At 40.2% G+C, this 23979-nt stretch overlaps 1 long non-coding RNA gene across 1 annotated transcript in view; it reads left to right on the top strand.

Annotated features, from left to right (window-relative positions):
- Nucleotides 1-1366: 1366 nt before the first annotated feature.
- LOC139541759 (uncharacterized) overlaps nucleotides 1367-23979 on the top strand; it is an 88363-nt gene continuing 65750 nt past the window's right edge. Inside the window, exon 1 of the long non-coding RNA XR_011668394.1 lies at nucleotides 1367-1459. This is a non-coding gene — a long non-coding RNA (uncharacterized lncRNA). The remainder of the gene's footprint in view (nucleotides 1460-23979) is intronic.

The following is a 23979-nucleotide window of genomic DNA, read 5'->3' as shown; positions in this document are numbered from 1 at the left end:
GTTGAAATCTGGAGCAGACATATATCCTTGTCTCCACAGTCAGTTAGCACGTAACTAATAAAAAAACATGGGAGGACATGGATTTCATGTGAAGAATGATTTGTATTCATAAATAAATCAGATGGCATACAATACAGAATCAAACCAGAGTTCCCCAAAACCAACTAAAAGGCTCAGTCTCTGATTCACAAATGCAAAATCAAGTCTGTTTTATTTAAAAAGTCTATAATTAGGCCTTTTACACTTTGGTTGTTGGAAGTCGATAGTCCACACAAAGGAAACGTATCTTGATGATCAATACAAATATCCCATACAAGTCTTTGAAAATGTTCCCACTTGTATGAGGTGAGAACTAGACATTTAAACTGTAAACAGTTTCCTAATTAGTAATAATTTCTGACCACAACATCCAGTCAGCCAAGATGGCTTCCCTTTTCTTGACACACCCACTCCCTATTTCACTCAAATCAAGAAGTGCAACAGGTATTAAAACATCATCTGGCTAAACAAAATGAAGAGCCTGAGGTTAGATTTGATCGTCGATACAAGTCTGAGGTCTGAAGGCTGAAGGATTTTATGCAAGGCGATATAACCGTAGTACCATAATGAATTGGACAACTAACCTTTCGTCACAAGCCGTTTTATATTCAGACGAAAAACAGATTCTGCAGCAAAGTTGACATCTTTAACCGTCATGAAATTGGATTGTGTTTGTGTGTTAGGTCACCCCTTCGTCCTCTTGTTTTATTCTCTCATATTTCCTCGTTGTGCATCTTGTATGTTTGGAGAGATAAGTCTTCTAGCAATCAATTAGCCCTGGCATACCTTCCAACACTGATGAAGCAGGAACCAATATTGAGTTACAATTCCTGTTCTATTTAGCACATTTCCAGAAACTTGAATAAAGAGGAACGCTCTGAATTGCAACCTACCCAACAATAAGGTAATCTGAGATGAAGGAAGAGGTGCTCTTAGACCCCGTTTTTGAAGGGCTAAGTGTTTTTCACTCAAATAGACCATAGGGAGACTCAAATGACTCAAAAGGCTATATCGCCAAGCACTTGTGGTTTGCTTTATTTATTTATTAATTTGAGGTCCGGCCACTGACATATCTGACTGCATCTGAATTGCTGTGAATTGACACCGGTTACTGTTCATAATGTGAGCTTGGGTGTCTTTCCTGACCACAGTTCGTTCAACCTCCCCTCACTGCAATTTAACTGCCCTTAAAATGTATTGACGGCAACACAGGAGCTGTGGGGCGAGACAGGATTATCAGTCTTTGTTGTGTGAGTGTGTCTATTATCCTGACCTCTATTCACAATGGGCCTTTAGGAGTGTCGCTTCCAGCCACATAGCAAAGTACCCATAGACAAACAACATGTGAACCAGAGAACTCCCTTTGTCCCAATGCACTAGACACTTACGGTCCAACTCTGAACAAAGCACTCAACTTCAGGTAAGGCTCTCCAACCAATATTGATTTCATAAAGATAAACTGAAGTGCACTCTTTAAGCTGTTATTGTTTCATCTAAAAAAAAAGGTCATTCATTGTTTTCCTTGAATATCAATGGTAAAATTGTGTCATCTGTATGCTGCATATTCACAGCCATAGAAAAAGTCCCTTATCTGTGGTTGGCCTTTGTGATTTAAAATGCATCCATGTGCTTTAGGAGCAACATTCTGTACTGTGTGTTAAACTGAATGAGACTGAAATGTATCCGGTATCGTAGCAGATGCACAAGATGTTGTTCTGACCGTAGCAATGTGTGAGGGAGACAGCCTCTTTTCAGCCCAAGGGACTGGGGAAGCAAGGTGTTTTTATCCCCTGTGGTTACTAACCTAGAAGTAGTACATTTCTAGCCTGCTGCGTAATTTATTCATGCTGACTAATTAATTCATGATAATCTCTAGAAATGCTTTCTTCTGGTATGTTACTTTAAAAAAAATGATCACCCATTGAGTTAATGATTATTAAAACAAATTTGCTGTGTATACTTAGTCTAAACTGAGGATAACCTAATCCAGTTTTGCTTTGAAAGCAACTTGATGAATAACATCCAGACTCATTTGGAGAGGAAGTCCTTTAGCCACAGTTATCTGAACTACTGTTGTTATTTTAAAGTTTTAAGTCCAGTAGTTTTATGACTCAAGCTCTAGAAATAAGGTGGAACATATTTGAGAATGTATCTAGTTTAATAAATGGTAGTCTTTGCACTAAAGTTGTTCAGCCATTTGAAATATGTTTTGCTATAATCTATTGCCTTTGATCTAACAATTATTACAGTAAAATGAATAACATAATAAAAGCATCAAGTGCACATTCTGTACAATTTGTCTAAAGGAACACATGTTCTTATCCACAGAAGAGGTATTCACCCCCTTGGAATTTTTTTCCTTTCAAATACATTTTTTGGGGTGTATTACAGTGTGGAAGTAAAATGGATTTATATTTTTTGTCACTAATCGACAACAAATACTTGAAAATGGCAAAGTGAAAAAAACTATTCAAGAAATGTTTGCAATGAACATATGAACATATTTGCAAACTAACTGTCATTCTTAACCCTAACCGAAAATCTGAAAAGAGGAAAAGAACGACAACATGTAATGCAAACGATAATGGAACAATTAATTCGATAACAAAATAAAAATAAATAAGACTAGACAATCTTTGTGCAGACAATTATTTGCTATTTGGTATTCAGTAAATTGACCAATTTCTTTTTACTTTATTTTTCATTCTGAAGGTTATGAATCAGGACTATGTATGCTTTTCAAAATGAATCTTTGAGTCCTTACCTGTATGTGGACTTGCAGTATTCTCAAGCTTTTCATTTTATGTCAAAAGTACAGGATCAATATTGAGGTCAAATATGCACATATTAAGTATTAAAAATCCAAGGTGATGGAATATCCCAAAAAGACCACCACAGCAAAAGTTTGTTGCATGGGTGCTCTTTAATTTTTTTTTTGAACTCATGTTCCGACCTCAATCGGTCCTTGTTGTTACTGTCTTTTTGGGAGATCCCTTCACCTTTGTCCAGATGGCTACCACATTCGATAGAGTTAAGATAATGCCAGTGCTACTAAATGTCTCTAAGCCCATACACTTTTGAGTAGCAAAATCCAGGCAAAGCAAAGTCTTTTCATCATGTCGTTTGAGAGGTCAGAATTCCCATATTCCTTAAATACAGTTGAAATCGGAAGTTAACATACACCTAAGTCAAGTACATTTAAACTCAGTTTTTCACAATTCCTGACATTTAATCCTAATAAAAATTGCCTGTCTAATGTCAGTTAGGATTACAACTTTATTTTAAGAATGTGAACTGTCAGAATGATAGTAGAGAGAATTATTTATTTCAGCTTTAATGTCTTTCATCACATTCCCAGTGTGTCAGAAGTTTACATACACTCAATTAGTATTTGGTAGCATTGCCTTTCAATTGTTTAACCTCTCTGCGAGTAAGACAAGTTTCCTGAATTTCCGCCTATCTGATGTGCCCAAAGTAAACTGCCTGTTACTCAGGCCCAGAAGCTAAGATATGCATATATGAGAATTGGATAGAAAACACTCTGAAGTTTCTAAAACTGTTAAAATAATGTCTGTGAGTATAACAGAACTGATATAGCAGGTGAAAACCCGAGGAAAATCGATCCAGAAGTTTTGTTGCGCTTGGAATGACTTCAAATGCAATGCTATTGAAAGATCTAATTTCCGCCTCCCAGATTTCAATTCCTATGGCTTCCACTAGATGTCAATAGTCTTTATAAAAGGTTTTAGACTTGTTTCTTTTGAAAAATGAAGAAGTATTTGTTGTCGTTCCAAGTTGAGCGCCAGGGCAAAAGTAGTATTTTTTCGTGCGTGAACGTGGGAGCGCTCTTCGTTCTTTTCCTTTGCTATTGAACATACTATTCTCCGTCTGAAATATTATTAATTATTTAGATATTAGACAACCTGAAGATTAATAAAAACATCTTTTGACTGGATTGGACAAACTTTACTGGTAACTTTTTGGAATACTGGATTATTGAATTCAATGGCACCAACTAAACTGCATTTTTGAGATATAAAGAAGGACTTTATCGAACAAAACGACCATTCATTGTGTAGCTTGGACCCTTGGGATTGCAACCAGAGGAAGATCTTAAAAAGTAAGGGATTCATTTTATCGCTATTTATGATTTTATGTCACCAGTGCTGGTTTGAAAGACATGTTGATATGGGGCGCTGTCCTCAGACAATCGAATGCTATGCTTTCTCCGTAAGGTCTTTTTGAAATCTGACAAAGCAGTTAGATCACCAAAATTCTAAGCTAAATAATCACGTATTACACTCCTATTTTCAAGAATGTTTAATATTACGATTTTGTATTTTGAGTTTGGTGCGCTCCGATTTCACCGGATGTTGTCGAATTTGATCCCGCCAGCTGGATCTTTGCGCTAAGATTAACTTGGGTCAAATGTTTTGGGTAGCCTTCCACAAGCTTCCCACAATAAGTTGGGTGAATTTTTGGCCCATTCCTCCTGACAGAGCTGGTGTAACTGAGTCCGGTTTGTAGGCCTCCTTGCTCGCACACGCTTTTTCAGTTCTTCCCACACATTTTCTATGGGATTAAGGTGAGGGCTTTGTGATGGCCACTTCAATACCTTGACTTTGTTGTCCTTAAGCCATTTTGCCACAACTTTGGAAGTATGCTTGGGGTCATTGTCCATTTGGAAGACCTATTTGCGACCAAGCTTTAACTTCCTGACTGATGTCTTGAGACGTTGCTTCAACCTATCCACATAATTTTCCTACCTCATGATGCCATCTATTTTGTGAAGTGCCCCAGTCTCTCCTGCAGCAAAGCACCCCCACAATATGATGCTGCCACCCCCGTGCTTCACGGTTGGGATGGTGTTCTTCGGCTTGCATACCTCCCTCATTTTCCTCCAAATATAACAATGATCATTATGGCCAACAGTTCTATTTTTGTTTCATCAGACCAGAGGACATTTCTCCAAAAAGTACGATCTTTGTCCCCATGTGCAGTTGCAAACCGTAGTCTGGCTTTTTTATGGAGGTTTTGGAGCAGTGGCTTCTTCCTTGCTGAGCGGCCTTTCAGATTATGTCAATATAGGACTTGTTTTACTGTGGATATAGATACTTTTGTACCTGTTTCCTCCAGCATCTTCACAAGGTCGTTTGCTGTTGTTCTGGGATTGATTTGCACTTTTGCACCATAGTACGTTCATCTCTTCATCTCTAAAAAACTTTACAGAAAAAGCAAACCATGCAATAATCTGAGTACGGCGCTCAGACGACAAATCAACCCAAAGAGATATCCGCCATGTTGTTCAGTCAACAGAAGTCAGAAATAACATTATGAACATTCACTTACCTTTGATGATATTCATCAGAATGCACTCCCAGGAATCCCAGTTCCACAATAAATGTTTGTTTTGTTTGATAATGTCCATCATTTATGTCCAAATTCCTCCTTGTTGTTCGCGGGTTCAGTACACAATCTAAACTCATGACGCGCGTTCAAGTCCAGCGGAAAGTACGGACGAAAAGTTTAAAAAGTTCCATTACAGTCCGTAGAAACATGTCAAACGATGTCTGGAATCAATCTTTCGGATGTTTTTAACATAAATCTTCAATAATGTTCCAACCGAAGAATTCCTTTCTCTTCAGAAATGCGATGGAACGCAGCTAACTCTCACATGAACGCGCATGGTCAGCGCATGGTCAGCTCCTGGCACTCTGGGAGAGACCTTACTCAATCTCCTCTCATTCGCCCCCAATTCACAGTTCGCGGCCAAGACGGAAGCCCGAGAGCTAGCCTCAGAAAAATATTGGGTGGTGAACACAGGGTGGATGGCGGAGCCAGGGTTTGAACCAGAGCCAACTCCCCGTACTCACCGTGGGGAGCGTGTGACCGGTCAGGCACCATGCTTTGCGTTGATACGCACTGTGCGCATTCACAGCCCGGTGCATTCTGTACCAGCTCCTCGCACTTGTCGTGCTAAAGTGGGTATCTGTCCAGGACGGGTTGTGCCGGCTCAGCGCGCCTGGGTCCCCAGTGCGCCTCCTTGGTCCAGGATATCCTGCTCCGGCTCTACGCGCTGTATCCCAAGTGCGCCTTCACAGCCAAGTGCGTCCTGTGCCAACTTCCCGCACTTGCCGTACGAAGGTGGTCATTTGTCCAGGACGCATTGTGCCAGCTCTAAGCTCCTGACCTCCAGTATGTCCTGTGCCTCCTCCCCGCACTCGCCCTGAGGTGCGTGTCACCAGCCCGGTGCCACCTGTACCGGCCCCACGAATCAGGCCTCCAGTGCGCCTCCCCAGTCCAGTACGTCCTGTGCCTGCTCCTCGCGCTCGCCCTGAGGTGCGTGTCACCAGCCCGGTACCACCAGTGCCGGGCCACGTACCAGGCTTCCGGCGACGATCGTCAGTCCAGAGCTTTCGGCGACAGTCCCCAGGCCAGAGCTTCCGGCGACAGTTCCCAGTCCAGAGCTTACGGCGACAGTTACAAGTCCAGAACTTCCGGCGACTTTTCACAGTCCGGAACCTCCGGCAACGGTCCACGGTCCGGAACCTCCGGCGATTGTCCACGGTCCGGAACCGCCAGTGACGGTCTGCGGTCCGGAGCCTCCAGCGACGGTCTGCGGTCCGGAGCCTCCAGCGACGGTCTGCGGTCCAGAGCCTCCAGCGGGGGTTCCCAGTCCAGAGCCTCCTGCGAGGGTTCCCAGTCTAGAGCCTCCTGCGAGGGTTCCCAGTCCGGAGCCTCCGGCGACGATCTACGGTCCGGAGTCCCCGGCGACGATCCACGGTCCGGAGCCTCCGGCGACGATCCACGGTCCGGAGCACCCGGCGACGATCCACAGTCCAGAGCATCCGGCGACCCACTGACCGGTTCCTCCGGCGACGAGCCACGGTCCGGTTCCTCTGGCGACGATCCACGGTCCGGAGCTTCCAGTGACGATCCCCGGCACCAGAGCCGCCATTGAAGATGAGGTATCCGCGAGCGGAGTGGGTACTTCGCCCCGCACCGGAGCCGCCCCCGACGGTAGATGCCCACCCGGACCCTCCCCTATTGAGTCAGGTTTTGCGGTCGGAGTCCGCACCTTTTGGGGGGGGGTACTGTCACGCCCTGACCATAGAGAGATTTTTTTCCCTCTATGTTGGTTAGGTCGGGGTGTGACTAGGGTGGGTCATCTAGGTGATTATATATCTATGTTGGCCTGGTATGGTTCCCAATCAGAGGCAGCTGTTTATCGTTGTCTCTGATTGGGGATCATATTTAGGCAGCCATTTCCCCATTGTGCTTTGTGGGATCTTGTCTAGGTATAGTTGCCTGCGAGCACTACATGAGCTTCACGTTTCGTTTTGCGCTATATTGTTTTCTTTGAGTTTCACTACCTAATAAAGAGGATGGAACCATACCACGCTGCATCTTGGTCCACTCACTATAACGATCGTGACACCATCCAACTACCTCATATTTTTTTTTTTTTTTTGCTCCTTTGCACCCCAGCACCTCTACTTGCACATTCATCTTCTAAACATCTATCACTTTAATCACTGTTTAATTACTAAATTGTAATTACTTCGCCACTACGGCCTATTTATTTCCTTGCCTCACTAATCTTACCTCATTTGCACACACTGTATCTAGATTTTTATATTGTGTTATTGACTGTGCGTTTGTTTATTCCATGTGTAACTCTGTGTTTGTGTCGCACTGCTTTGCTTTATCTTGGCCAGGTCTGTCACGCCCTGGCTATAGAGAGGCTTTTTATTCTCTATTTTGGTTAGGCCAGGGTGTGACTAGGGTGGGCAGTCTATGTTCTTTTTCTATGCTGTTGGTTTTCTATGTGTTTGGCCTGGTGTGGTTCCCAATCAGAGGCAGCTGTCTATTGTTGTCTCTGATTGGGAGCCATACTTAGTTAGCCTGTTTTCCCATTTTGTGTTGTGGGTGATTCATTTCTGTTTAGTGTGTGTTGCACCTGACGGAGCTGTTTCGGTTGTCACTTTTTGTTTTTGCTTTTTAGTGTTCAGTTTCTATTAAATATGACGGACACTTACCATGCTGCGTTTTGGTCTTCACCTTCTTCTGACGACAGCCGTTACAAGGTCGCAGTTGTAAATGAGAACTTGTTCTCAACTGGCCTACCTGGTTAAATATAGGTAAATAAAAAATATAAAAAAGTTAGCTAACTAGCTAACTACCTATGCAAAATTGTCCAGAACTATTTCTGTAGGGAAAAAGCAAAACACATTGCATAAAAAACCTATCTTCTCTTTCCTGTGTGGACGTTTTTGTCTCCTCTTCAACACTTTTTTTCTTTCGTGGCATTCTCTTATGTCTGGATTTCGCACACAACCTTCTTCTTGATCACAGTTCTTTGTTGTGGGAACGTTTGAGGTCGTCGTTATTACACAGATGGTCAAATCTTGACGTGATGCCTTAATTCCTGGGATAAATAAGTGCACCAATTTATCCCATCCAAAAGTGAGAATATTCTTCAACCATGAAACACTTGCAAGGTTAAATTATGGAATAAGAGGTTGTCTTATGACCCTTTTAGGTGCTTTTATAAACCATTATTCAACCAAGCTTAATTGGCTCACAATTCCGCAAGTACTGAATGACTGCTCACAATTTTAGCCATAACTGTTTATTGCTTATTAAAGGAATTCACCCATTGTCAAGTCCCACCCTCCTTAGCTACTGTTGCTTTCCACGTCAAATGCACCGGTAGATGACTTATAGGAACACTTCGGATTTTGGCAATGAGGCCCTTCATCTTTAGTCAGATGAACTTGTGGATACCATTTTTTTTATGTCTCTGGGTGCAGTTTGAAGGAAGTTGCTAAGGGACAGTATGTTGTTTATAATGAGGGATACCTGGAGAAAATCGGACCTCTGAAATGAAAATGGTTGGCCCTCCCTTCAGCAAGATAAATGTTGATCAGACCCTCCCTGAACGCAAAATACTCATTAAAACATAAAGTGGATAGCATAGAACATGCCGTTAACGCTCACTCGTTCTCAGTTTTGTAAGCATTGCATGGCAAATTAGCCAGAAGGTTGTGGATTCGCAGACCACTGCGGACAAGGGTAGGGGTGAAAAGATCTCCATTATAATAAAAGCACTGCCTGAATCTATCCCCTTATTTGCGCTCTGAGAAAAAAATTGCCTTTTATGAACACATTTCATGTAATTGTAATTCATTTTACATGACTGGAGATGGAGCATAATCTTTTTTTAATACCGCAACGAGCATGACAATGAATGAGCACACGCTGCAGGACTGGAAACGTTTCGATTTCTATACAGGCTATTGTTAAAAAAGGGACTAAGTTTAGAGCAGTGCTAAAGTTGTCTATCAACTGTAAGAAAGGAATGCAACAGAACCAGCTCCAACTGAAGTATCTGATCATCAATTAATGAGAGAAACAGCTATTCATTTTTTAACACAGTAGCTGCATATTATCAGATAGGCCTTCATGCACGTGTAACTTTTCTTCATTTGGGAAACTATCATTTTCGAATGTATTCTATTTTATTAGATATTGTTTTTACAAAATAGATTGTGTTGACTGTAATTAGGGAATGGGAATATAAGAGCATCTGCTAGGCTAAATTAACAAACTAGGCATGCTAAGCTCACCGCATGATACTCAAACCAAAGAGTGGCCAAACTCGTGTTTCTTAAAGGGAATTCAAAGGCACTGGTGAATGACTGTATAGCCTAATAAGGCATTTTGTTTCATTGTTATTTCATTCCAAGTAATTACACAGCTTAAATGACACATGTATAGGCATGCTGTTGAAGTGCTGTTGTTGATGTGTTGTGGAAATGCTAAATGCTCCTGTCAGCTTGTAGCATGTGCTTCAAAATGTATTTCTTAAATGGCAGGCCTTGAAATAATTATAATTATAAAACAGCCAAAATAATTAATTTTGTTTTTTTCTTAGGCTACCTGGCTTGCTCCTGAATGATTTAGTTAGCATGTTGTTTAATAGCCTATTGACATGTTGAACATCAACTAACAGTGACAGAGTCACACATTACTTCCCAAGCAAAGTAAATGTTCTGTCTCCTCGGCTATAGAAAGTCATAGCGCAGCTTCTGAATGTCATAGAGACAACCCCAAAGATATCCCATATGCATTGTCTTTCCCAGGCATTATACAGCTTGTTTCTACTGCAGCATAAAGCATTGTGGACTAAAGCTGTGTTATAGATCGCTTCATATCATCAGGTCCGTTCTTTTTTTTTTTTTACTGACAAGAGGTAAGCCTATGCATTTGGCCATTTTCTTTAACAAAAGCCACTATCTTCACACAGTTCGAGCCCTGGTTTTAACTTAACACACCAAACCCTTCACTGACACTGCGATATTTAGGGAGAGCATGGTGACATCCTCTGGATATAATCATAAATCCATCTGTCAAACAGGTAGGCTTACCTCTTGTTACTTGAATAGGAAGAGATAGTCTCCAACACAAAGCCCTCTTGTAGTCAGTATCCTAAAGTCAAATTACAAATGAAGACTGTTTAAATGAACTAGGCCTTCTCGACATAGCCACTTTCAGCACCCATGTTAAATTAATAAAAAATGTTTTACTCTCAACAACAAAAATATATGTTCTGAGTAAACAATCACATTAGAAGGCAATTTTTGAGGTCTGGAAAAATAAACTGAGAAAATTCGATTTTGAAGTGTAATTTCCCATTTATTGCGCATCTAAAAAGAGAGGAATGTAGCTATGTTTCTGCTGTTAGGCCTACTGCTGCAACACATGTCATGGCAGAGTTTTCAAAACATTGCCACCCAATTGATACAAATAATAAGTATAGAGTTCTGTCAGGTAAGCCTACTTTGCAGTTAACATTTAATTGAGTAGGATTTTGGGGAAAGTATTTCTGTCTACCCACAGACGGTTATCATTAGCATCACTAACTGGCTACACACCGAATGATGGACAAATGCGTGCAGCAAACAAACAGACAGGAGCAATATTGCTGGAAATTAATTGGGTTTTTAAGCCAACAGTGGCTAACCAGGGGTGGGATAATGTCAACGTGGTTTTGATTGGATATTAGGCGGGAGCTTTATGTTTGACAGTTTGCGATGGAACATAAAAATAATGCATGTACATTCAGAATTAATTGCCGCGCTACTCATAGGTGGGCTCGTGGATACCTGTCGGAGACCCCTGGCCTATAGTATAGGCTATGGATCATCGAATTGAGACCACACTAGGTTTACTTGATATTACACTCCCAGCAGAGAATCAGGGATGAGGGGCATCATCATCATGATATAATAAGCAACTAATTCTCAAACCCTGAGCAATATGACATTTAATCAAATTACATGACCCTCCCCTGGACTAAATAACAAAATCCTAAACCCTCTCCCTGACGGAAATGGAAAAATCTCTACCGCTTCCTAACTAGCGCTAGCGCAATTGCTAACTAGCGTTAGCACAATGACTGGAAGTATATGGTATCTGCTAGTTAGCATTGGATCCCAAATCTTCCTCTTATTTCATACTGGACACAGAAACAGAAAAATGGTATCCACGAGTTCATCTGACTCTGGGGAAGTAGATAAAGGGTCTCATTGCAAAAATAAATAAATATCCCTTGAACAATTTAAACTATTTTTTTACTTTGCCATAGCGCTCATAAGTTTCCATGCATTTCAAACGAAAGGTTGACCTGGGCCTGGGCTAACACTCACGTTGAATGCTATCGGAAACTTGAACATTTGTAACAAACAAGGTAACAAGCATTCACCACCTGTTACATGCTGTTAGTACACTGTAACTATGGATTATTACAATACTTGTTAGTGTATTTTCATATATATAATTACACTGTAATAATAAAATCAATTGAAATGTTTATGCTGTCATTGGAAATTGAAATCCAAGTTCACTTCTTCACTCAATAAGCATTTGCTAAGACCAAATGTGCAGAGCTTTACTTTTTGCATGTGGAGGTTTTGCAGCTATTTATCAGTGAGGGTATATTTTCCCCTTGTCTTGGTTGCTCTCCACCATTGAGTGTGTGAATGTGATTTTATTTCTGTTTGTCCTGATTCACCACAAATTGCTTCTTTTGGCAATCTGTGATTGCTTCATAAATGTTTTGTTACTTTAAAATTAATGATATGTATCCATTGACTTTTGAATAGTGCCTTGTGAGCTCAGTTCAAGTGTCACACCCTATCAGAAAACAAAATAATAAAAAAAATTACGACATAATTGTTAACAAACACTTAATAGCCTCAAAACATGGTTAAAACTATAATTTTGATCTAATGGATGGTTGTCAGGCCTTGAATCCATAGCTCTGTCGATTAATTTAAGAGTGGTTACATTTCTTAACGTGGTAATATGTCACTTTTTGGGCAACCCAACCAAATTCACCTAGGAATGTGAGTTATAGATCTATTGTTCTAATTAAAAGCAAGTCTAATAAGCGGTAGATCTGTTCTATGTACGCTATTTCTATGCTACCCATGCTTAAGTGCTTCTACACCTGCATTGCTTGCTGTTTGGGGTTTTAGGCTGGGTTTCTGTAAAGCACTTTGAGATATCAGCTGATGTAAGAAGGGCTTTATAAATAAATATGATTTGATTTAAGTTGGTTTTTGCGTCTTTTACTGTTGGTTTTGTACACCAGCTGAAACAAACAGTGACGGGGTGTACACTTTGTTGTTGTTGGAGATCTGCAGATTGCCCATTTAATGGTTTGAAACTCAGTCCTGACAGAGAGCCATTACAGACTACTTGTACAGAGATAATGTACAGTGGAAAGTGACAGTGGATATTTTGTACCTTACGCTTTTGTAACCAAAGAGCGATACAATTGGTTGTCCTATGAGTACTGCATTTCTGCTCATATTTATTATACTATTTCAAATATTGGTGGGCAATTAAATCACTTCTCTGTACTGTTGAATAAGAAACTGTGGTAAAATACAGCCACAAAGGTGATGCTGTTGTTGTGTTGCGTTATCTACAGATAGTCACTGAATATTAAAAGACCGGCATTCCAGGTTCCCTTTAGATCCAGGTTCCTTTTAGATCACAATCCATTATCCCAATGTATGCAATGGAGTGGATGCATGGCAACTTTGAATATGTCATTTCACATCAAGGAATTTTCACAGCAACCTTGTAATGAAATTGGTCAGGACATCAAATCAATACAGCTTTTCAACTAAACCTGTCATCGAAACATCTATTTTAATAAAATTTCCACTCACATTGGGTAAAATCTATTTAAATCCTGTGTCTGGACTCAAATGAGAAGTGACAATGATGTGGCAGCCAGTGGTTATAGTGAACCGGCCCATTACTCCCATTAGATGGATAGTTTGTACAGAGGTTATTTAGAACTTGCCCTGCTGTCAGATTGTGCCTGCCTTAAGCCAGAAGAGACTCCATTATCCTCCCTCTACCCACTACATCAGATGGAGAATGATTGCAGACTTGAAATCAATGAAACCACAAGCCTCCCTGATAATATTCCCACTTGGGATGCAATGGAGGATACAGTCAAAGTACTATCTAATGCCTGAACTGGCATTTGGCGGTTGAAATCTGGGGATATTGTACAAAACAGTTGACATGTAATCTTGGTATATTTATCATTATAAATTGTGTGAGGAAAATACTGATCATTTATAAAAATGCCTCATAAAGGTGATAATTTATCAATTTAATGTCATTGGGAATTTATCCGAATGTATCTTTACATTGAGAATTCAAAACGTATCGTAAAAGTGAGAATTTATTAACTGTGTCAAAATCATCATGGGACATTGGACGACTCAGAGGTGGTTTGTTAGTCACACATGGACATTATTGAGATGTGATTATGGGTTCCCCATTTTTCTTTTCGTTGATCTTTTATTGTCCTTGAGAATTGTAAGGAAACGCACTCATGCGCCAGATGATTGCAAGGCACTGTCATGGGTTTTTGGTTTATTGTGAGCTCCACTGCCCCTTGAGAAATGTTGCAAACTCTTATAATGGAATGATTGGGCAATATTGGACAAAAAGTCTCTCAAGCTCCCAATCAGTCATTTCTCTCCAAGCGTACAGAGCATTATTCCCCGAACAATACAAAGACAATACCAGATTGATATATTGTCTGTTTGGGGGTTCAGCTTTAGCCTTGCGGGGTGGAAACATGCTCTTGTCTGAAGTCACTAAGCACAGTGGTTCTTCCTTTAAAAGTTGCGTCATACTGCAGCACACCTTTCGGGCTGCCACAGAATTCTATGGCACGTTATTTAATTGTCAGCCATTGTTACCATTAATGCTAGTTAATGCTAGTTTGACCACCAGAGGGCATCTTTGAGAAGCATTTGATAGCCTTCAATGTTGGCTGTACTTTGTAAGAACATATTATATTAGATTGATATTAAGAAATGTAGTTTAATTAATATCATGGTGTTTCTTTTCCAAGCATAACATTTCTACACCCTAATTGTAGTCTAAAAATACCCAAACGGAGATTCAGTGAAAATAAAAATGTAATTGATTTATCAAGCCTAGTCCCCATGCTGGTCTCAGAGCAGCGCAAAAGGGTGCTAAAATAGTTGACCACAGCGGGTAGGCTATTGCTTCAAATCCTATTGCTTCTAACTTCAATATGCTTTTTAAGTAAGACCAACACCACCTTTAACAGCACATTACTAAGCACTGTTGACACTCAAGTCGCCTACAGGAGGCCTACAGTATATCTAAGAATATTTTTTTTCAATGACGTGACTCTCTCTCCACCAATAATTTGATTTAGAGGATTGGAGTATTCTAAATGAATATCTAAGGGGCATTTTATCAATAAGTATATTTGAGTTTAACCACAATATTTGCAATATTTGTTCTGTCTTTTCTGGTGGATTAAACTGAAATTGCAACCAACTTTCAATGGCTTGTATAAAAAACATAATGATATTTTGGAGATTTTTTTTTCTTCAAATAACCTAAAGTGAGCGAGAAAAAGGCCATTCTTGAACATGGGGTGAGACGTTGTTCCTAATTTGTAAATAAAGCCAGTTTGTTATTTAGAATAATTTTTTTCTGTTTTTAGAGGGATAGAAACCAAACGCTGAGAAACCCAGCCGCGGCTGACACAAGTATTGAAGCAGCATCTGTAGTAATGCAGTTAGCACTGCGATGCAGTCTCTTAGACCACTGCGCCACTCGGGCGCTGTACAACGTGACTGGTCGGGAGTAGGCTACATTACTACAGTAAGAGCAAAATAATCCTAACATTTCCACACCCTAATTGTAGTCTAAGTTGCTTTTAGAATAAAAACCTTACTGTACCAACAGTTAAAGTAAGTGCACAATTATCAATTTCTATTTGGTTTATGTCACCCATTCATTGTCAGTTAGAGACACAGTAGGAAAAGCAAAAGCAAAATCAGTGCTCTAACTTTCCCTTGCGCTGGTCTGGAGCAATGAAGTAGTGACGCAGGGTATCGTACTAAACCACAAATTACCTCTAAGTCCCGCAGCATAATTGCAAAACTTTAAATTGAGCAACCACTCTAGGAGGATTTGGTTGAAAGATCACAGTAGGCCCAGAGATGTCTCTATCCGAGGTCACTGGTGTAAAGCCAAATTATCTAAAGCCACAGTTTGCGTTACTTGTGCTCGCCTCAGAGTGAGAGACAGAGATTAGTGGCATGTTCATCCCTCTGTGACTTCTCGGGGCTAGAGAGATTCTGCCTTCCATGTTGCAACACGTCACACAATGCTGGGTTAGGACTGTCAACTCAATGCCATGCCCCTACAGCCAGATCCCTTTGATGCACAGCAGAATGGTGGCCTTGCATGGAGATCAGGTGCTCCCCTATGCAGATCAAATCACAGGCAGGCATATCTCCCTCTGCCCTCAGTATCAGTGATTAGAAGGCCTTATGCTGCCTTGTGGTGACATCACAGCAGACAGGAAGGCTCTAGATCCATGTTATTTTATCCGTTTTGCGTTATTGAATAAAAACATAGGCTAGAACAGGAAATTGAGGGATCATAATTTACTTGCTTTGGATGAATTCATTTCATAATTGCATGCCTAGTCTGTTACAAGAAGGAAGTACTATGCACTCTGTTCCAGAATAGCTCACTAATCACACTGAAGAAAAAATAAGAAATCCACCACAAATAAATACAAAATGGTCTAACAGTGCTATCTTTCTTGCTGTATTGAGTTCCACAATCTTCATTGATGATGTCTTAAGTGTGATAGATGTGGTAATGAGTGTAAGACTTATCAATGTGTCTTAGGACTGTTTCAGTTTAAGATATTACTCTGCTGAGATTGCAATTATCAAAAGCAAATATGGAAATCTGTTGTAAAAGGATCATGCTCAATTTAATTGGAAAAATTAAGAATATCAGCTCTGTTTACCAAATAGATAGCAGTGTCAGGGCACAAGGCGAGACCCAGATGCAGACACAGGAGGCAGATGGTTTGAGTCTTACAATGTTTATTAATCCAAAAAGGGGTTGGCAAGAGAATGGACTCTGAACTGGTTTTGACCTTTTGCCTGTCCACGACCAATAGGTACCGAAGGGCAGGCATATTCAAGGTCAGGGCAGGCAGGATGATCAGGCAGGCGGGAAAGTAATCCAGAGTCAGGCAGTGGTCAAAACCGGGTAGACTAACAAAAGAGAAGAGAAAAGGAGTACGGGAAAATCACGCTGGTTGACTTGACTAAACATACAAGACTAACTGGCACAGAGAGACAGGAAACCTAGGGATAAATACACTGGGGAAAATAAGCAGCACCTGGAGGGCGTGGAGACAATCACAGGGACAGGTGAAACAGATCAGGGCATGACAAACAGATTTTTTTTTTTTTTAAATCTCATTGAGTTTTCTGAAACCGCATGCTTATCTACACTGAATCTCTCTCTCTGTGTGTGTGTGCGGACATTATTTCTATAAGTTTATCATTGTCAAGTCAACTATATTATTAATTTCAAGGAAAATTATATCCCCACAGTGGGAGATATGAAACCTATTCATATTAAGATATAGCTATTGCCTGACGATCACACTTATTTAAAAGTACCGCACAAGGCTAGACCTTCTGACCCTATTAGTTTAGCAAAATGTTGATTGACAGGGGTGTCCACAAACCAATGGAATATCAACAAATGTCTGTATGAAATCTCTCCAAGGCTTCTGTATTCCCTGGCCAAAACCACAAAGCTCAATACAGCCAGGAAATTGGCAGAAATAGCACTTTAAGATATCTGACATTTCTATTTATCTAAGGATGTCAGGTTTTCTTATAGTTCTGCCGCTTTCTGAAGCACACTACATGACACAAAGTATGTGGACGCCTGCTCGTCGAACATCCCATTCTAAAATCATGGGCAATAATATGGAGTTGGTCCCCCCTTTGCTGCTATAACAGCCTCCACTCTTCTGGGAAGGCTTTCCACTAGATGTTGGAACATTGCTGCAGCGTTTCAATTCATCCGGAAGGTGTTCGATGGTGTTAAGGTCAGGGCGCTGTGCAAGCCATTTTTTCCACACCAATTTCGACAAACCATTTCTGTATGGACCTCGCATTGTGCACGGGGGAATTGTCATGCTGAAACAGGAAAGGGCCTTCCGCCTTCCATTCGGGCAGGAAATGTTCTCCTGGCATCCGCGAAACCCAGATTTGTCCATCGGACTGCCAGATGGTGAAGCGTGATTCATCACTCCAGAGAACGCGTTTCCACTGCTCCAGAGTCCAATGGCGGTGAGCTTTACACCACTCCAACCGGTGCATGGAAATCTTAAGCTTGTGTGTGGCTGCTCAGCCATGGAAAACCATTTCATGAAGCTCCCAACGAACAGTTCTTGTGGCCTTGTGTGGCCTACCACTTTGCGGCTGAGCCGTTGTTGCTCCTAGACGTTTCCATTTCACAATAACAGCACTTACAGTTGACTGGGATAGCTCTAGCAGGGCAGAAATTGGACAAACTGACTTGTTGGAAAGGTGGTATCCTGTGACGGTGCCACGTTGAAAGTCCCTGAGCTCTTCAGTAAGGCCATTCTACTGCCGATGTTTGTCTATGGAGATTGCATGGCGGTGTGTTCATTTTTTTTTTTACACCTGTCAGCAACAGGTGTGGCTGAAACTGCCAAATCCACTAATTTGAAGGGCTGTCCACATACTTTTGTATATATAGTGTATAAATAGTTTCCAAAAGAGTTTAGGGCCACTTCTAATACCATAGGTTCCTCTCAGTATTCTAGGCAAATAGTCAGCATACCAAGAAGCATATTGCATGGTATTACATCATGAGATCAGTCCAGATCCCCTTTGTTCAAAATTATGTCACAAAATAGAAGAGTGTCTAGAAATGTCATAATCTGTCTCACAGTAGAGACAGTTGTGCCAAGTAGTTAGACCACATGAGCACTTTCTCACAGCTTGTGTAATGTTGTGTGGAGAGAGCCCCATACTGCATGGAACATCCTCATTTTGCAGAAAGCAATGCAACTTTGCACAGATTAATGGGTTACACTGTGCAGTGAAGGTGTTCTAATAGTATGAAAATGCCCCATAAGGTCATCAATCATTATGAATTTAGATTGGACTACTCAAAAAACGCTTGGAATTTAACGAGTACATGGAGCACATGAGGACTGAAAACTGGACTGTGGGTGCTACATATGAAATGTATCCATATGTTCCACTTCATTGATGGTTTGGTTACACGTAAAGCAGTGCATTACGTTAATTGTCAGTGCTTTGTGTGTCAGTGTTTCCAGTTCAAATGCTATACCTACTATACTGTATTTCCCCTGTGATTCAGAGACATAATGGGAGTATAAGAAATGAATGAGACACAATTACATAACTTGGATGCGCCCGGTCCAATGAAAGACAATGAATTTAACACTAACAAATGGCACATCTAAGTATGTACATGTATGATAATCCTTGACGGCAGTGTGCCACATTTTTGGTGAGCTTGATCATTACATGAACTAGTACACTGTATGAAAATGTTTAAATCCGGTGGAGAGCTTTATAATGTAATCACAGAGAGTAGGCAGCTTGGCTATGGAATCTGTTGAACTGAAGCAGGTGTGCTTTTGATTATATCTGCACTGTGAGTGCCAAGTGGCTTCGGACGTGATGGGTCAGGTTTTGTTTGGAGGTGTCAGCAGGTCCCCATAGCCAGACGATGCCAGCAATGACCATGTAATTCAAGTAGTCAGCTCTATTCCATGTTCCAACCTGACACAACATAGAAAATAACTGTCAGTCTGCTTCAGTGGCTTGGATTCTAAAACGGTGCAATTCATTTGTGGAATGGTGTTAATAGTCTGTGTGCTAAAATTCTATTTTTTCATTGTTCACGATTGCCTCAGTTGTTCAGTGCTCTTATAAAATGCTGCATCTACTAAATTGTACACCGTACTGGCAATGACATGGATTTACCTCAGTGAGGGCTGAAATGTGTGCCAGCTAGGCCAGTCAATCAGGAGTGATGACTATTGGAAGGATCAGGCATTATCTGCTTAGTGCTCATCTTGAAGAGCACTATATCTCATTTTCTACCTGAGCCTTGGGCATAATCTCTGTTTGTCGAAAGATAGAACCCCTGCTGAGTGTTCCCTGCAGATAGTGAGGCACAAAAGAGCCATGACAAAAAGGGTTATAATGGAATCAGTGATATTTGATATGTTTACATAATACCCCTTCTTTGGGACTCTCATTTTTTAGTTATCTATTCGTGGATTTACTGTCTTGGTTAAGAGAGCATTTGAATTTCCAGCTCCGGGGACATAATTCAACATATTTAGTTGATTGTATCATTTGTGTAGGACTGTTGTAATGCTATGTCAACAACTGTTTTGGGTAAAACTTTGGGTCAATCACAGTGCCTACTACCACTAGTTTTTTAAATATAAAAAATACCAAGATGACTGACAAAAGTTTCATAAGCACTCCATATCTGCATGTGCGTACTAATTATTACATATGTTATTAAACTGTAGTTACTCTGATATCATGCCTATGTAAATTAAATTAGGGCCATTTTCAACTATGTCACTGTTCAGGACAAGGAACAACCGTCCATTACAGTGATAATACCTAAAAGGCCCAATATATTCTATTGCGTAATCAAATCAAATCCAATTCTATTTGAATAGTGTTTTTGATAAAGCCATTTCTCACAGGAACGCTTGAAAGAACCTCAAAGGTAAATTCATCAAGGTAAAACATTTACGGAATGCTATACAATTACAAACACTGTACTACTATAGGACAAGGAAAAAATACTGCAAAGATCTTAGTCAGAGATCAACGAAGCGTGATATGGTACTACAAGATATAATCAGCACCTACAAATTAGTTTGTTATTTGAACATAACTCGAAGAAAATATTTCTATGCAGGATGGCGATCTTCCTTGAATTGACATCAGAGCATGCCGTTTTCAGATGCCAGTCCAAGTAGTACTCTGTACCATGTTTAATTCAGAAGTAATATATGTTAATGTATGTTAATCTGTGTCCCTGATATGCTAATAGATACCAAACTCCCATAATCCAACTTGTCACTGGTGGCAACACGCTTATTAAGGAGGTCACCATGTTGTAAAACCTTTGCTTACCCAGTACTACGTCCTACTGGATCTTTAATATGACATAACTTGGTAAATTAAACTACATGTTTACCTTGGTTTGTAAATATTTCAAGCATTTATTCAAGTCCTCATTGTTATGCTTGGTAACACTTCAATACCCTCTTTATAATGCATTTATAATGCCTTATTATAGCAATGCACTATAATGCATGACATAGATGCCAATAGTTGTTCATAAAGATTATGAGCAGGCATCATGCCGTGTGAAGCAAAATGCTATAATGTTCTTTATAAACGTGGTGGTTCGAGCCCTGAATGCTGATTGGCTGACATCCATATACCACGGGTATGATAAAACATGTATGTTTACTGCTCTAATTACGTTGTTAACCAGTTTATAATAGCAATAAGGCACCCGGGGGATTTTGAAATATGGCCAATATCCCGGGACTCCACGTTGCGTCATGCTAACAACAGCCCTTAGCCGTGGTATATTAGTCATATACCACACCCCCTCGGGCCTTATTGCTTGAATATAATATGATCATTGGGAAATTGTGTCAAGGGGTCATGAACAGTCATAATGCCCTGTGATGCCAAATGCTACAATGTTCTATGAAATGCTCAGTAGGAAATTGTGTCAAGGGGTTCTACAATCATGTTTGGTGTGTAAGACAGAGTAAAGTGATTTGAGATTCTACAAAAATATTATAAATGAATTGTATTATTATAACATTCGTGAGAGGGTGTGAAGGGGAATGGGAACATACCCCTTGACAAGCACATAATGCTCTATCTCTAAATGAGCTTGTATAAAACACTTAATAAAGCATTCTACAGCCTTGGTCCTAATGTTAGATTAAGGTAGTCATAGGTGTTTATGAGCGGTTATTAGCGCCTATGTTGGGCCTGCCCATGAAACATGAAAGAAATATTTTCACTTCAATTTTGAGAATTGTGAAGGAGGTAGTAATATTTGTTTTAAAATATCACCACGACCGTGATGTTGTTATTTGTATAATTTAATTTGAGCAATGTGATTTTTATTAACAGTAGATGGCACTAAATCATCATGTTTTACAAGTGAATTCAGTGCCTTCTGTCACTCTGCAGAATTGGGTTACTGTAATAGAGTAAATATGTTATTTTATCTTAACCTGCTCACTGATATCATTTTAATGCAGTTTAGGTAAATGCTCCTTTTAGGAAAACTCAATTTAAGGTAATGTGCTAAATGGTGAAAAGGATGACGCTAATAGGAGGAATTTACGCTACATGGCCTAAAGTATGTGGACACCTACTTGTCGAACATCTCATTACAAACTCATGGGCATTAATATGGAGTTGGTCCCCCTTTTCCTGCTTTAACAGCCTCCAATCTTCTGGGAAGACTTTCCACTAGATATCGGAACATTGCTGCTGGGACTTGCTTCCATTCAGCCACAAGAGCATTTGATTTGATTTGATTAGTGGGGTTGGGAAGTGATGTTGGGCGATTAGGCCTGGCTCGCAGTCACCGTTCAAAATCATCCCAAAGGTGTTTGATGGGATTGAGGTCAGGACTCTGTGCATGCCAGTCAAGTTCTTCCACACTGATCTCGACAAATCATTTACGCATGAAACTCACTTTGTGCACAGGGTGCAGTGCCATGCTGAAACAGGAAAGGGCCTTCTGCAAACTGCTGCCACAAAGTCGGATGCACAGAATCGTCTAGAATGTCATTGTATGCAGCAGCTTTAAGATTTCCCTTCACTGGAACTAAGGGGCCCAGAAGGCCAGCATCCCAGAGTCGCCTCTTCACTGTTGACGTTGAGACTGGTGTTTTGCGGGTACTATTTAATGAAGCTGCCAGTTGAGGACTTGTGAGGCGTCTGTTTTTCAAACTAGACACTCTAATGTACTTGTCCTCTGACTCAGTTGTGCACGGGGGCCTCCCACTCCTTTTTCTATTTTGGTTAGAGCAAGTTTGCGCTGTTCTGTTAAGGGAGTAGTACACAGCGTTGTACGAAATCTTCAGTTTCTTGGCAATTTCTCGCATGGAATAGCCTTCATTTCTCAGAACAAGAATAGACTGACGAGTTTCAGAAGAAAGTGCTTTGTTTCTTTCCATTTTGAGCCTGTAATCGAACCCACAAATGCTGATGTTCCAGACACTCTACTAGTCTAAAGAAGGACAGTTTTATTGCTTATTTCATTAGAACAACAGTTTTCAACTGTGCTAACATAATTGCAGAAGTATTTTCTAAGGATCAATTAGGCGTTTAAAATGATACACTTGGAATAGCTAACACAACGTGCCATTGGAACACAGGAGTGATGGTTGCTGATAATGGGCCTCTGTACGCCTATGTAAATATTCCATAAAAAAATATGCCGTTTCCAGCTACAATAGTCATTTACAACATTAACAATGTCTACACTGTATTTCTGATCAATTTGATGTTATTTTAATTGACAAAAAAGTAGCTTTTCTTTCAAAAACAAGGACATTTCTAAGTGACCCCAAACTTTTGAACGGTAGTGAAAATCTGTTGCAAATCTTGCAAATGGCTGTCAAACAATGATGAATAACCAACTTGACAGAACTTGAAGAATTTTGAAAATAATAATGGGTAAATGTAGCATAATTCAGTTGTGGAAAGCTCTTTAGAGACTTACCCAGAAAGACTGACAGCTGTATTCGCTGAAAAAGGTGCTTCTACAAAGTATTGATGTAAGTTAAATATTTCTGTATTTCATTTTCAAAAAATTTGACATGTTTTCACATTTTTATTTTGGGTTATTGTGTGTAGATGGGAATATATTTAATATAGATTTAATATATTTTGAATTCAGTCTGTAACACAGAAAAATGTGAAATAAGTCAAGGGGTATGAATACTTTCATGTCATTGTCACCAATCAACTACATTTTACACACAACAACAAAAAATAAATAGATGCTAACAAATGCTAACCATAAGTTACTGTATTCTATTGCTAGTTAGGTTCATCCAAAATAAGTGTTTGCAACAATAAATGACAAGTTTAATCTTAGCGACTGTCTTAAACAATAGTCCAAACAACATGTAGGCTTGCTGTTAGAAAACAACATTTATTATGAAATTTACAGGCAACTCACTACAGAATCCGAGTATCTCATGATGCTTGTAACATCTGCTTCCCAACTCACACCTTCAAACACGTAGATCCCCTGAACGTACACCCTCCAGATTCCAATCACCTGTTCACACACTATTTAGTTCAGTTCTTTGCACCCCATCAGTGTGAGGTATTGTTTGTTTTGTGACACATGTCTTTTGGGGGTGCTGTGATTCCTGTGATTTACGTCTCCAGTGTA

This window comes from Salvelinus alpinus, chromosome 16 (genome assembly GCF_045679555.1).
Source record: "Salvelinus alpinus chromosome 16, SLU_Salpinus.1, whole genome shotgun sequence".
NCBI classification, from domain to species: Eukaryota; Metazoa; Chordata; class Actinopteri; order Salmoniformes; family Salmonidae; genus Salvelinus; species Salvelinus alpinus.
Note: the sequence above shows the minus strand (reverse complement) of the source record. Positions and strands in the feature narration are given on the sequence as shown.